This window comes from Lithobates pipiens, unplaced genomic scaffold, assembly GCF_037356315.1.
Source record: "Lithobates pipiens isolate NorthernLeopardFrog02 unplaced genomic scaffold, aLitPip1_a1.2 Scaffold_162, whole genome shotgun sequence".
Lineage (NCBI taxonomy): Eukaryota > Metazoa > Chordata > Amphibia > Anura > Ranidae > Lithobates > Lithobates pipiens.
In genome coordinates, this window is record NW_027507750.1 from 3,538,603 (window position 1) to 3,553,093 (window position 14,491).

The window sequence follows — 14,491 nt, forward strand, 5'->3', positions numbered from 1 at the left end:
AGGACTTTTCCCTGACGCACGGCTGTAGTGTGAAAGCCCTCGGGGGATCACACTACAAACAATGGTGCGGCTTTTTTAGGGCGGATTGCAGGCGCTATTTCTAACGCTATAGCGCCTGCAAAACGCCCTGGTGTGAAAGGGGTCTAAAACATCTGAAAAACGCCCCGGTGGGAAAGGGATCTCAGTGTGAAAGCACTCCGGCTTTTACATTGGGATTGCAGTTGCGGCTTCTTTCAAGCGCTTTACAGGCGCTTTTTTTAACGCTACAGCACCTGAATAACACCCCAGGGTGAAAGGGGTCTTAGACAAGGGAATCAGCCAAAAAATCACAACTTAGGCCGCGTACACACGGGCGGACTGTCTGGCCAACTAAGTCCGTCAGACAATCCGACGGACAGTCCGTCCTACTTTTGAATGAACGGACTTGACCACACACGATGAACAGACAGTCCGTTGAAAGCTTGCGCGATGACGTGTACAGCACGTACGACGGGACTAGAAATACGACGTCCAATACACTGCAATGCAACCTTCCGCCGTGTAAATCCTTTCTGAGCATGCGCCATACTTAGTCCGTCCAACTTGCCTACTCACGAATGGACTGTCCGCTGAAACCAAAGTTGGACGGACAATATTACGGAAATTCCGAAAGACTTAGGCCGCGTACACACGCGGGGACTGTTCGCCCAACTTTGTCCGTCAAACAGTTTCGGCAAACAGTCCGCTCAAAATTAGCATGGACGGACATGGCCACACGCGACGAACGAACAGTTTGCTGAAACCGTGCGCGATGACGTGAACGGCACGTACGACGGGACGTAAAATACGACGTCCTATACACTGCATTATAACTTTCGGCGTGTAAATCCTTTCTGAGCATGCGCGGAACTTAGTTTGACGAACAAGCCTACACACGAGGGGACTGTTCGCTGAAACAAGCTTTCAGCGGACAGTTTTACGGAATTTCCGAAAAACCTTGTTCGTCCAACTGTCCGCTGAAACTGTCCGCTGAAAGCCCACACACGAGCGGACTGTCCGCCCAAACACTGTTCAGCGGACAAAGTTGGGCGAACAGTCCGCGCGTGTGTACGCGGCCTTAGTCCGCCAGACTGTCCGCTGAAAAAGTCCGCTGAAGCCCACACACGAGCGGACTGTCCGCTGAAATGTGTTTCAGCGGACTAAGTTGGACAGACAGTCCGCCCGTGTGTACGCGGCTTAAGATTGTTGTAATGCCATTTGATAGTACAATACATATACTTACATCCTAATCACTAGATGGGTACATTTTAGCATCCAAAACAAGTTTAAAATAAATGCAGAAGAGACACTGGGGCCAATCCGAATCCCGTCCAACCAGATATTCTTGAAAGAGTATATAGATGGTAAACAAAAAAAAAAAGGGAAATTGGAGAAGGCAAGAGAATAATATCAGATTCCCCCACTTAAAGCGGAGGTCCACCCTAAAGTGGACCTTCCGCTCATTGGAATCCCCCCCCCCCCCTCTGGCGCCACAATTGGCACCTTTCAGGCGGGAGGGGGGTGCAGGTACCTGTACAGTACAGGTATCTGCACCCGCTTCCGGCGTAGATTCTGCAGAAGGTACGCCCCTTTCCGCAGAATCTACGCCCCTTTCCGAAGGTCCCCCCGCTGCCTGCTGGGAAACACACAGATCCCAGAGGCAGCAGGGACCGTCCTTATTGCGCAGCGCGACTCGCGCATGCGCAGTAGGGAACCGGGAAATTAAGCCGAAAGGCTCCACTTCCTGATTCCCATACCCAAGATGGCGGCGGCAGCACCCGAGAGACGATCGAGAGATCGGCTTCGGACATCGCGGGCGCGCTGGACAGGTAAGTGTCATTATTTTAAAAGTCAGCAGCTGCAGTATTTGTAGTTGCTGGCTTGAAAAAAAAAAAAAAAAACGGGGGAACTCCCGGCGGACTCCCGCTTTAATCACCTATCCTATCAGCCACATTGCAGTCCAAAATATCGGACCAACAGGGGGGCCTACGTGTGCACTGGGGCCCAGAAGAGGCTGGAGAATCTGCAAGGGAAAACAAACAGAGGGACATCACTAATAAAATGAATTACATGCTATATACAGAGGGATGCATGTCATATTGTAAAATGCAGCCTCACTTTAGTCAAACAGTGATGTCGCTTATAAACAGGAGAGGGACGCATCAAGGGCCCCCGGGGCCCCATGAAATTGTACCCACTGGCAGGTAAAATACAAGAGAAACGGAATAAATATATGTGTATATATATATATATATATGAAAAACCCCTGATGAAGGAGAATACGACTCATCTCTGAAGCGTGGTTGGGTTTGGGTTACTCCATTACACCCATCCATGATTTTTTGTGTATTGTTATGCATCCTTGATTATTTATATGTTTTTTGTGATATTGTAACGATGTATTTCTTTGTATAATAAATTTTTTTATATATTTTCCTACTTATATGAATATGGTAGTACTTATAAAGTCCCACATCTAGGGGGTTTCTCCATTTTTCAAAGAGCCTCCCCTCGCATACGTCTCCACCATGTTTGCCAGGCGCCACGTGCCCATCGGTGGACCCGGGACCAGCACGGCGGGTGCACGGAGGTGCCGCTGGGTCGCATACAGGTCCTGGAATCACTTTTCCCAGTCAGCATAGCCTAGGAAGAAGCTAATGGAGGCCAATATGTGCTCCATTAGATTACCTGGAAGCTGAGGTGTCAGAGGTCTTTTAGACCCCCTGAGGCCTCATTAAAGAGAACCTGTCACCAAAATACGCTTCACACTTTCTGTCACCTGTGAGATAAAAAAGCTTAGTAAAAAAAAAAATGTAAAAAGAAAATTAAAGTGACACTAAAACACTCAAAATCCCCTAAATCGATTTTTGGGTGTTGTCCCAACCCCACACACCCCACGCATGCGTCGGGGGTGCCTACACAGGAAAATGTTGATTGCGCTACTCATGTTACATATCGCTGTGCGTGCCAGAGTGAAAGCAATCGTTCTAGGTCTATTTTTCATGTTTAACTCCAAACTGATGACCTGTAGGAACTGCCAAAGTGTTTTCTATGTTGCTGTTTCACGGGGCAAGAGATTTTAAGCCTTGAAAAGCTGCATATCTATTTATTTGCCGCAATCTCATCTTTTATATTTTACTATTGAATTGGGTAATATCCACTTGCCGACCGCCCACAGTACATTTGCGTTATTACTTTAAAGTTCAATACAGTGGCATTTCAAAGCCACTCTTTCTAATTTCTAGGGACAGGGATGGTACCACTGGATTGGCATAAGGCCAATGTGGTACCCATATTTAAAAAGGGAACAAAGTCTTTACCAAGTAACTATAGACCTTTTAGTTTAACTTCTATATAGTCGGGAACATACTGGAGAGTTTAATAAAAGACCACATAGATGAGTTCTTGCTGGAAAAAAATATTCTAAGCAACAGACAGCATGGATTCATGAAAGACAGAAGTTGTCAAACAAACCTGATTTGTGTTTATGAAGAGGTAAGTAAAACTTTGGACAGAGGGGTGGCTGTGGACGTGGTATACTTTGACAGAGGGGTGGCTGTGGATGTGGTATACTTGGACAGAGGGGTGGCTGTGGATGTGGTATACTTGGACAGGGAGGTGGCTGTGGCTGTGGATGTGGTATGTTTGGACAAAAGGGGTGGCTGTGGATGTGGTATACTTGGACAGAGAGGTGGCTGTGGCTGTGGATGTGGTATGCTTGAACAAAGGGGTGGCTGTGGATGTGGTATACTTGGACAGAAAGGTGGCTGTGGATGTGGTATACTTGGGACAGAGGGGTGGCTGTGGATGTGGTATACTTGGGACAGAGGGGTGGCTGTGGACGTGGTATACTTGGGACAGAGGGGTGGCTGTGGACGTGGTATACTTGGACAGAGGGGTGGCTTTGGCTGTGGTATACTTGGACAGAGGGGTGGCTGTGGATGTGGTATACTTGGACAGAGGGGTGGCTGTGGATGTGGTATACTTGGACAGAGGGGTAGCTGTGGATGTGGTATACTTGGACAGAGGGTTGGCGGTGAACATGGTATACTTGGACAGAGGGATGGCTGTGGATGTGGTATACTTGAACAGAGGGGTGGCTGTGGATGTGGTATACTTGGACAGAGGGGTGGCTGTGGACGTGGTATACTTGGACAGAGGGGTGGCTGTGGATGTGGTTTACTTGGACAGAGGGGTGGCTGTGGATGTGGTATACTTGAACAGAAGTGGCTGTGGATGTGGTATACTTGGGACAGAGGGGTGGCTGTGGATGTGGTATACTTGGACAGAGGGGTGGCTGTGGACGTGGTATACTTGGACAGAGGGGTGGCTGTGGATGTGGTTTACTTGGACAGAGGGGTGGCTGTGGATGTGGTATACTTGGACAGAGGGGTGGCTGTGGCTGTGGATGTGGTATACTTGGACAGAAGTGGCTGTGGCTGTGGATGTGGTATACTTGGGACAGAGGGGTGGCGGTGGACGTGATATACTTGGATTTTGCAAAAAAGTTTGATACAGTTCCCCACACGGCTCATGTGTAAGGTAAAGTCTGCAGGTTTGGAAATATCAGTTTGTAAATAGATACAAAACAGGCTAAAAGACAGAATTCAGAGAGTCGTGGTTAATGATTCTTACTCTGAATGGTCTGAGGTTATCAGTGGTGTACCCCAAGGTTCAGTGCTGGGACCCTTACTTTTTATTATCTTTATAAATGATATTGGGTCTGGGATTAAAAGTACAATTTCAGTCTTTGCAGATGACACCGAGCTATGTAGTGGAATAACCTCCTTACAGGATGTCTCCAATTTACAAGCCGACCTCAATGCTCTGTCTAATTGGGCGACTATGTGGCAGATGAGGTTTAATGTTGATAAATGTAAAGTTCTGCACTTGGGGGCTAAGAATATGCATCATACATACTAGGGGGGTACAACTGGGGGGATCCATAGTGGAGAAGGATCTGGGGGGATCCATAGTGGAGAAGGATCTGGGGGGATCCATAGTGGAGAAGGATCTGGGGGGATCCATAGAGGAGAAGGATCTGGGGGATCCGTAGTGGAGAAGGATCTGGGGGAATCCATAGTGGAGAAGGATCTGGGGGGATCTGTAGTGGAGAAGGATCTGGGGGGATCCATAGTGGAGAAGGATCTGGGGGATCCGTAGTGGAGAAGGATCTGGGGGATCCATAGTGGAGAAGGATCTGGAGGGATCCATAGTGGAGAAGGATCTGGGGATCCATAGTGGAGAAGGATCTGGGGGATCCATAGTGGAGAAGGATCTGGGGGGATCCATAGTGGAGAAGGATCTGGGGGATCCGTAGTGGAGAAGGATCTGGGGGATCCATAGTGGAGAAGGATCTGGGGGGATCCATAGTGGAGAAGGATCTGGGGATCCATAGTGGAGAAGGATCTGGAGGGATCCATAGTGGAGAAGGATCTCGAGGGATCCGTAGTGGAGAAGGATCTGGGGGGATCCATAGTGGAGAAGGATCTGGAGGGATCCGTAGTGGAGAAGGATCTGGGGGGATCCATAGTGGAGAAGGATCTGGAGGGATCCATAGTGGAGAAGGATCTGGGGGATCCATAGTGGAGAAGGATCTGGAGGGATCCGTAGTGGAGAAGGATCTGGGGGGATCCATAGTGGAGAAGGATCTGGTGGGAATCTATGGTGGAGAAGGATCTGGAGGGATCCATAGTGGAGAAGGATCTGGGGGTTTTGGTAGATCAAATGCTCAATAATAGCATGCAATACCAAGCTGTGGTTTCCAAAGTGAGCAAAGTCCTTTCCTGTATAAGAGAGGTATGGACTCCAGAGAGAGAGATATCATCTGTACAAATCATTAGTAAGACTTCATCTGGAATATGCAGTTCAGTTTTGGGCACCAGTTCTCAGAAAGGATATCAGGGAACTGGAGAAAGTGCAGAGAAGGGCAAGGTTTCTTCACAGTAAGAGCTGTGAAAATGTGGAATAGACTCCCTGCAGAGGTGGATCTGGCCGGCTCAGTAGATTGCTTGAAGAAAGTCCTGAATTATTTCCTAAATGTACAGAATATAACTGGGTACTGAAATTTATAGGTAAAGTTGATCCGGGGAAAATCTGATTGCCTTTCGAGGGATCAGGAAGGAATTTTTTTCCCCCTGCTATAGCAAACTGGATCATGCCTTATTGGGGTTTTTCACCTTCCTCTGGATCAACTTGAAGGATTGTGTATATGTGTTTGTTTTTTTTGGTTGAACTGGATGGACTTGTGTCTTTTTTCAACCTGACTAACTATGTAACTATGGGGGGTTATTTACAAAAGGTAAATCCACTTTACACTGCAAGCGCACTTGGAAGTGCGGTCGCACGAAATCTAAGGGGTAGATCTGAAATGAGTGGAAGCTCTGCTGATTTTATCATCCAATCACGTGCAAGCTAAAATGCTCTGTGCAGGCACCCACCTCGAATATGACCTCTATAAGAGGTATGTCTGGTTCTGCTCCGCTTCCCCGGCGATTTGAGGGGGCAATCGAGCCCAATGAAGAGGGTTTCTCAACCAGGTTGAGATATACTTTGAGATGCTGCCCCAGGCGTTTTCCACGGACAGAAGCAAAGTAGGCTTCATGATATCTTTGCTTTCTGAGAGAGCCTTGGCCTGGGCTAACCCTCTATGGGAGACGCAAAAACCTGTTGTTTTGAGTTACCCAGAGTTTGCGACTTATTTTAAAAGGGTATTTGACGTTCCCGCACACTCCGCTTCTGCTGCCAAGTGCCTCATGTCCATCAAACAGAGAACTGTTGCCGATTCTGCTATTGAATTCCGTACTCTGGCAACAGAGGTTGCTTGGAACAATGAGGCCCTCCTGCCTGCTTTTTCTCATGGTCTCTCGGATTCCATCAAGGATGAGATAGCAGCCCGAGATATACCCACTGAGCTGGAGAAGTTGATCTCGTTCGCCATCCTCATTGACTCCAGACTCAGAGAAAGACTCTCTTTTAAGGAGCGCTTGCGGAAGCCTCCTGTACATTTGTCTCTGAACTTTGCAGTCCTACCCATGCCTCCCTCACCTCCCATGCCTCCTGGTTAGGGATGAGCTTCGAGTTCGAGTCGAACTCATGTTCTACTCGAACATTGCCTGTACGCCTGTTCAGCGAACAGTGAACAATTTGGGCTGTTCGCAGCAAATTCGAAAAGCCGGAACACCCTATACAAGTCTATGGGAGAAATCTAAAGTGCTCATTTTAAAGGGTAATATGCAGGTTACTGTCCTAAAAAGTGTTTGGGGACCCGGGTCCTGCCCCAGGGGACATGGATCAATGCAAAAAAAAGTTTTAAAAATGACCGTTTTTTCAGGAGCAGTGATTTTAATAATGATTAAAGTGAAACAATAAAAGTGTAATATTTCTTTAAATTTCGTAGCTGGGGGGTGTCTATAGTATGCCTGTGAAGGGGCTCATGTTTCTGGTGCTTAGAACTGTCCCTGCACAAAGTGTCATTTGTGCAGGAAAAAAAGTCTTTTAAAATAACTTGCGGCTAAATTGTCGGCTCCCCGCAATACAGAGAACACTCAATGAGTGTTCTCTGTATTAGCCGACAATTCATTCATTCGTTGATAAAAAAAAAAGCGTGGGGGTTCCCCTAAATTCAATTACCAGGCCCTTCAGGTCTGACATGGATATTAAGGGGAACCCCGTGTCAAATTAAAAAAAAAATTGACGTGGGGGTCCCCCTAAATATCCATAACCAGACCCTTCAGGTCTGATATGGATATTAAGGGGAACCCCGCATCAAATTTAAAAAAAAATTGACGTGGGGGTCCCCCTAAAAATCCATACCAGACCCTTTATCCGAGCACGCAACCTGGCAGGCCGCAGGAAAAGAGGGGGGGACGAGAGAGCGGCCCCCCCTCCCTCCTGAACCGTACCAGGCCACATACCCTCAACATTGGGAGGATGCTTTGGGGGTCTGTGACCCCTCAAAGCACCTTGTCCCCATGTTGATGAGGACAAGGGCCTCATCCTCACAACCCTGGCCGGTGGTTGTGAGGTTCTGCGGGCGGGGGGCTTATCAGAATCTGGAAGCCCCCTTTAACAAGGGGACCCCCAGATCCCGGCCCCCCCTGTTTGAAATGGTAAGGGGGTACAAAAGTACCCCTACCATTTCACAAAGAAAGTGTCAAAATGGTTAAATAAGACAAACACACTTTTGAAAAATTCCTTTATTAAAAATAAAAAAAATAAAAAAAAGATTCCAGCGGTGCTAATCCACTCTTGCTATCCAGCGACGGGTCTCTGGGGTCCAGCGATGGATGATCATATCCAGCAACGGGGGATCTCTCAGTCCAGCGCTGTCCATACATCTGTCTTCTGTCTCCATTGCGGAGACACTGCGGAGATCACAGCGCTGACGTTTCTTATATTAGGAGGGCGGGGCCACCCGTCACATGACCCCGCCCCTCTGACGCTGGAGAGGGAAGCCAGGGGTTCCCCAGTGACGTGTGGGTGACCCCACCCCCTCTGATGTAACGCAGGTTTCCGTTACATCAGAGGGGGCGGGGTCACCCATACGTCACTGGGGAACCCCTGGCTCCCTTCATCAGCGTCAGAGGGGGCGGGGTCAGGTGACGAGTGATCATATCCAGCGACGGGGGATCTCTCAGTCCAGCGCTGTCCATACATCCTTCTTCTGTCTCCACTCCGGAGACACTGCAGAGATCCCAGCGCTGACGTTTCTTATATTAGGAGGGCGGGGCCCGCCCTCCTAATATAAGAAACGTCAGCGCTGGGATCTCTGCAGTGTCTCCGGAGTGGAGACAGAAGAAGGATGTATGGACAGCGCTGGACTGAGAGATCCCCCGTCGCTGGATATGATCATCCATCGCTGGACCCCGGAGATTCGTCGCTGGATAGCAAGAGTGGATTAGCACCGCTGGAATCTTTTTTTTATTTTTTTATTTTTAATAAAGGAATTTTTCAAAAGTGTGTTTGTCTTATTTAACCATTTTGACACTTTCTTTGTGAAATGGTAGGGGTACTTTTGTACCCCCTTACCATTTCAAACGGGGGGGGGGCGGGATCTGGGGGTCCCCTTGTTAAAGGGGGCTTCCAGATTCTGATAAGCCCCCCGCCCGCAGACCCTCACAACCACCGGCCAGGGTTGTGAGGATGAGGCCCTTGTCCCCATCAACATGGGGACAAGGTGCTTTGAGGGGTCACAGACCCCCAAAGCATCCTCCCAATGTTGAGGGTATGTGGCCTGGTACGGTTCAGGAGGGAGGGGGGGGCGCTCTCTCGTCCCCCCCTCTTTTCCTGCGGTCTGCCAGGTTGCGTGCTCGGATAAAGAGTCTGGTATGGATTTTTAGGGGGACCCCCACGTAAAAAAATTTAAAAAATTTGATGCAGGGTTCCCCTTAATATCCATATCAGACCTGAAGGGTCTGGTTATGGATATTTAGGGAGACCCCCACGTCAATTTTTTTTTTACATTTGACACGGGGTTCCTCTTAATATCCATGTCAGACCTGAAGGGCCTGGTAATTGAATTTAGGGGAACCCCCATGCTTTTTTTTTTTTTTTTTTTTTTTATCAATGAATGAATGAATTGTCGGCTAATACAGAGAACACTCATTGAATGTTCTCTGTATTACGGGGAGCCGACAATTTAGCCGCAAGTGATTTTAAAAGACTTTTTTTCCTGCACAAATGACACTTTGTGCAGGGACAGTTCTAAGCACCAGAAACATGAGCCCCTTCACAGGCATACTATAGATACCCCCCAGCTACGAACTTTAAAGGAATATTACACTTTTATTGTTTCACTTTAATCATTATAAAAATCACTGCTCCTGAAAAACCGTCCGTTTTTAAAACTTTTTTTTGCATTGATCCATGTCCCCTGGGGCAGGACCCGGGTCCCCAAACACTTTTTAGGACAGTAACTTGCATATTAGCCTTTAAAATGAGCACTTTAGATTGTGAACGTTCGAGTCCCATAGACTTTAATAGGGTTCTAAAGTTCACACGAAGTTTAGGTCTGTTCGCAGGTTCTGGTGCGAACCGAACAGGGGGGTGTTCGGCTCATCCCTACTCCTGGTACCGAGTCGGTCTGTGAAGAGGAACCCATGCACTTGGGCTCCACGAGTCTTATGCCGCGTACACACGGTCGAAGAATCTGTCGGAATGAGTCTTATCGGACCGTGTCGTCAGATAATCCGACTGTGTGTGGCATGCATCGGACTGATTCCGTCCGAATCTCCGTCGGACCCAATTTTCCAACATGTTGGAAATATTTCCCGACCGACTGGGCCGGTCGGACGTAATCCGATCATGTGTAGAGAATTTTGATCGGACCAAGTGCCACGCATGCTCAGATCAAATTCCTACATCAAAGCTATTGGCTATTAGCCTGAATCTAGTCCCTTCGTAACAAAATTACGTCATCACGTTCTGAAAGATCGGATTTGGTTGTGGAAATCTCCGACCGTGTGTACAGGGGCTTAGGAGGAGGGTGAGATTGTGCCTTTATTGTGGCCATGCAGGTCACTTGAAATCTTGTCCTACCCGTCCAGTGAACACCTGAACCTTGAGGTCCTGACACGGACAGACCTTAAGTGGCATTGTTTCATCCTAGGTTATCCTGAAGACTGGTGAACTGAGACCTTGTATTGATTATAGGGGTCTCAATCATTTCACGATTAAGAATGCCTATCCGATTCCGTTGATTACGGAGTTATTTGTCCGCCTCAAGGGAGCAATGAAGCTGGATTTGAGAGGGATATACAATCTCGTGAAGATTAAGAAGGGTGATGAGTGGAAAACTTTCACGTACCTCGTAATGCCTTTTGGCCTTTGTAGTGCCCCAGTAGTTTTCCAGGAATTTTTTAACAATGTCCTCCGAGACTTGTTGCAGTTATATGTGGTGGTTTATCTTGATGATAGCCTCATATTTTCCAGGTCCATGGAGCCACTACACAGGTGTGTGCTTCAGAAACTAAGAGAGAACAATCTCTATTGTAAATTGGAGAAATGCAAATTCCATTGTGAACAGGTTAAATTCTTGGGTTATGTCATTTCATGTTTTTCCAGAGAAACTTCTAGCAGTCCTACAGTGGCCCCGACCCGTGGGTTTATGTCCTCTGCAAAGTTTTCTTGGCTTTGCCAACTATTATCGGAAGTTTATTCGTAACTTCTCATCTCTGGTCAAGCCCCTGACTGATATGACCAGAAAGGACGATAACCCTCAGAGTTGGTCTCCAGAGTCCATTAATGTCTTTGAGAGTTTCAAGTCTGCATTTGTTTCTGCTCCTGTGTTGGCACATCCTGATCCTACGTTATCTTTTATTCTTGAGGTTGATGCTTCTGAGACTGGAGTTGGCGCCCTTCTGTCTCAACGTCCTAACTCTGAGAGCACTATGCATCCTTGTGGCTAGTTTTCCAAGAAATTGTCACCTACCGAGTGCCATTTACGAGATTGGTGACAGAGAGCTGTTGGCGATCATTTTAGCCCTGAAAGAATGGAGAAATCTCCTTGAAGGTACCACTGTGCCAGTTCTCATTCTTACTGACCATAAGATTCTCACATTCTTGTCTGAGGCTAAACGTCTCTCTCCCAGAAGGGCCCGATGGGCTCTTTTCTTGTCTAGTTTCAATGACATTGTCTCATTCTTACCCGGTACTAAGAATGTAAGAGCTGACGCTTTGTCATGACAATTTTCCTCCACTTCCAAGATGGAGTCGTTTCCGGTTCCTGTGATTCCTCCTGATTGTATTCTGGCTTCCATTTTTGCTCGGGAGATCTTTTGCTTACATGGGCTACCCAAGGTGATTGTCTCGGACAGGGGTAGTGAGTTTGTGTCCCAGTTCTGGCAATCCTTTTGTGCACAGTTGGGAATTGAGCTTGTTTTTACCTCTGCGTATCACCCGCAGTCTAATGGGGCCACAGAGCGAGCCAATCAGTCCTTGGAGCAATTCCTATGTTGTTATATTTTTGACCATCACAACAACTGGTCCGACCTCTTACCGTGGGCGGAGTTTGCTCACAATAGTGCCTTCAATTCTCCCTCCTGATTGTCCCTGTTTATGGCAAATTATGGTTTCCGACCTTCCATGTTGCCTGACACATTTGTTCCGCAGAGTGTTCTTGAGTTAGAGGAGCATCTCCGTGGTCTTTGTTCCACTTGGGCACAAGTCCAGGAGGCTTTGCGTCATGCTAATGATAGGTACAGACTCCATGCTGACCACAGACGCCTGCCCGCGCGTTCCTACCAGTTTGGGGACAGGGTCTGGCTGTCATCTCACAAACTCCGACTTCATGTTCCCTCACTGAAGTTCGCACCTCAGTTTATTGGGCCTTTCCGTATTCTTTGCAGGATTAACCCAGTGGGTTACTCATTAGACCTTCCTTCTAATATGCGTATTTCAAATGTATTTCATGTGTCCTTATTAAAACCTTTTGTCTGCAACCGTTTTACCACCTCGGTGCCTCGTCCTCACCCTGTACAGGTTGAGAACCATGAGGAGTATGAAATATAGTCCATTGTTGACTCCCGTAGGTTCCGTGGGCTCATACAGTACCTGGTGCATTGGAAAGGGTATGGTCTGGAGGAAGACTCTTGGGTCTCATCCTCAGACTTACATGCCCCTGCCCTTCTTCCGTGATTTTCATAGACATTTTACTCTCAAGCCTGGTGGTCCTCCGAGGGAGAGGGGTCATTGAGGATGGGGGTATTGTCAGGGCTGGGCTAAGCTCTTCCTTCTCAAAGCTGGCCGATCAGCTGTCAGCTAATTGCCAGCTCCTATCTCTTCACATTGACTCACCTGTTGATGATATCCTGCTCGTCAGTCCTACCTACTTAAGCCATCCAGTCCAGATGATCTCTGCCTTTGCCTTGGTCACATCTCTAGAGACGCTCTTCTGTGTCCTGTTAAAGTCTTGCTTGGCTGAAATTCCTTCTGGCTCCAGATCCTGCTTGCTGTTCTATTACGCTCATCCCTGGCTCCCTGATGTTTTGGCTTGTCTGACTATCCGTTCCGGGGTCCTGAACTCTGGCTATGCTTTGACTACATTTACTCTGTTTACCTTTTATTATTAAACAAGTGGAATTTAACTGTACTTCTGTCTCAGTCTGATTCATGGTTTCTGACATATATTCAGAATCTGGTCAGCAATGGTAGGAGAGGTTCACCTGAAGAGTGCATCCCACTAAGTGAGTTATTTTTTTTATATTCAGACATATATTCAGAATCTGGTCAGCAATGGTAGGAGAGGGTCGCCTGAAGAGTGCATCCCACTAAGTGAGTTATTTTTTTTTTAGTCCAATGGTCTCAAAATTGTGGCCAGATATAGCCTTTTGCTTGCCTTTGCTTGCACAATTCATCCTACTGAGATCATCAGTGGAGCACTATTCTTCCCATTGATACCAACAATTCTCCCATTAAAACTAATGAGGGGACACTGATGCCAGGACATTTTCTTCTCACACTGGCCATAGTCTGGTTCCCCTAAAACCTGAAGGACAATAAACTGGCCCTTTGTTGGAAGTTGGGAGACCCCTGCTATAGTCCAAGGAATGGGAACACCAAGGAGTGGAATATAGGAACAACGAAGCTCCAAGATAAAAGGTTCTTGGTGCTGGATTCCACGGGAGATGTAAGAAGCTGGCGGTTGGCTTATTCTACAGAGACTCCAAATATTTTTGAAATGTGCCTTCTGAGTGGACTAATCCTTTAAGGCACTTCTACACTTTAGTGATAAACTTTTCCTCTAATACCGCATTCCAATGGTGTTTGATACCACTTGTTGCTTTCTGCAGTTCCAGGAACTGTCTTAAGTACTTTTAATTATCATCAAATCCATAGAAGTTCATCTTGGTGGAACAATTTCCTATCCACACATCCACTGATTTTAATAAGCCACGCTGTTAAGGGTTAATAAGTTGCACAGTAATTCCTAGTTTAGCATGCCAAGGCAATGTTGAAGACGAGCGTTGCTGGATCCCCAGCTCCCCGGGGTAAAACGTTTATTGGTTCATTTCTGGTTTTATTGTTTTGACGTTGTTTACAATGCACATGATTAGCTGTCTTTATGCAAATCTACCCCAATCTAAACAAACACAACCATTTGCTCAGAGACATGTTCTGCTGGGTTTATTATGGTTTGAGAGAGCATTATACGAGCTCAGCTTAATGCACTAAGGAGATGAAGGCGTTTTATTATACACGACTTGGGGAAAGTGACGGGAAGAAAGTAAATGTTGACTTGCATGGTCTAATCTGTCCAAAATACAACAATGACATTTCAGTGTTAAAGTCCCGGCAATAAGATTTATTTTTATAACTTTCACTTTAGGATTAGTCATATTGTTATGTGTGACAGGCAGGGCCCAGGATTGGGATGGGATAAGAAAAAAAAACGCCCTAGGCACAATGTTTTTATGTGTTGAGGGGGGCACTGCCAGGAAGCAGCCCACCCGAGTACATTCAACCAAACTCTACT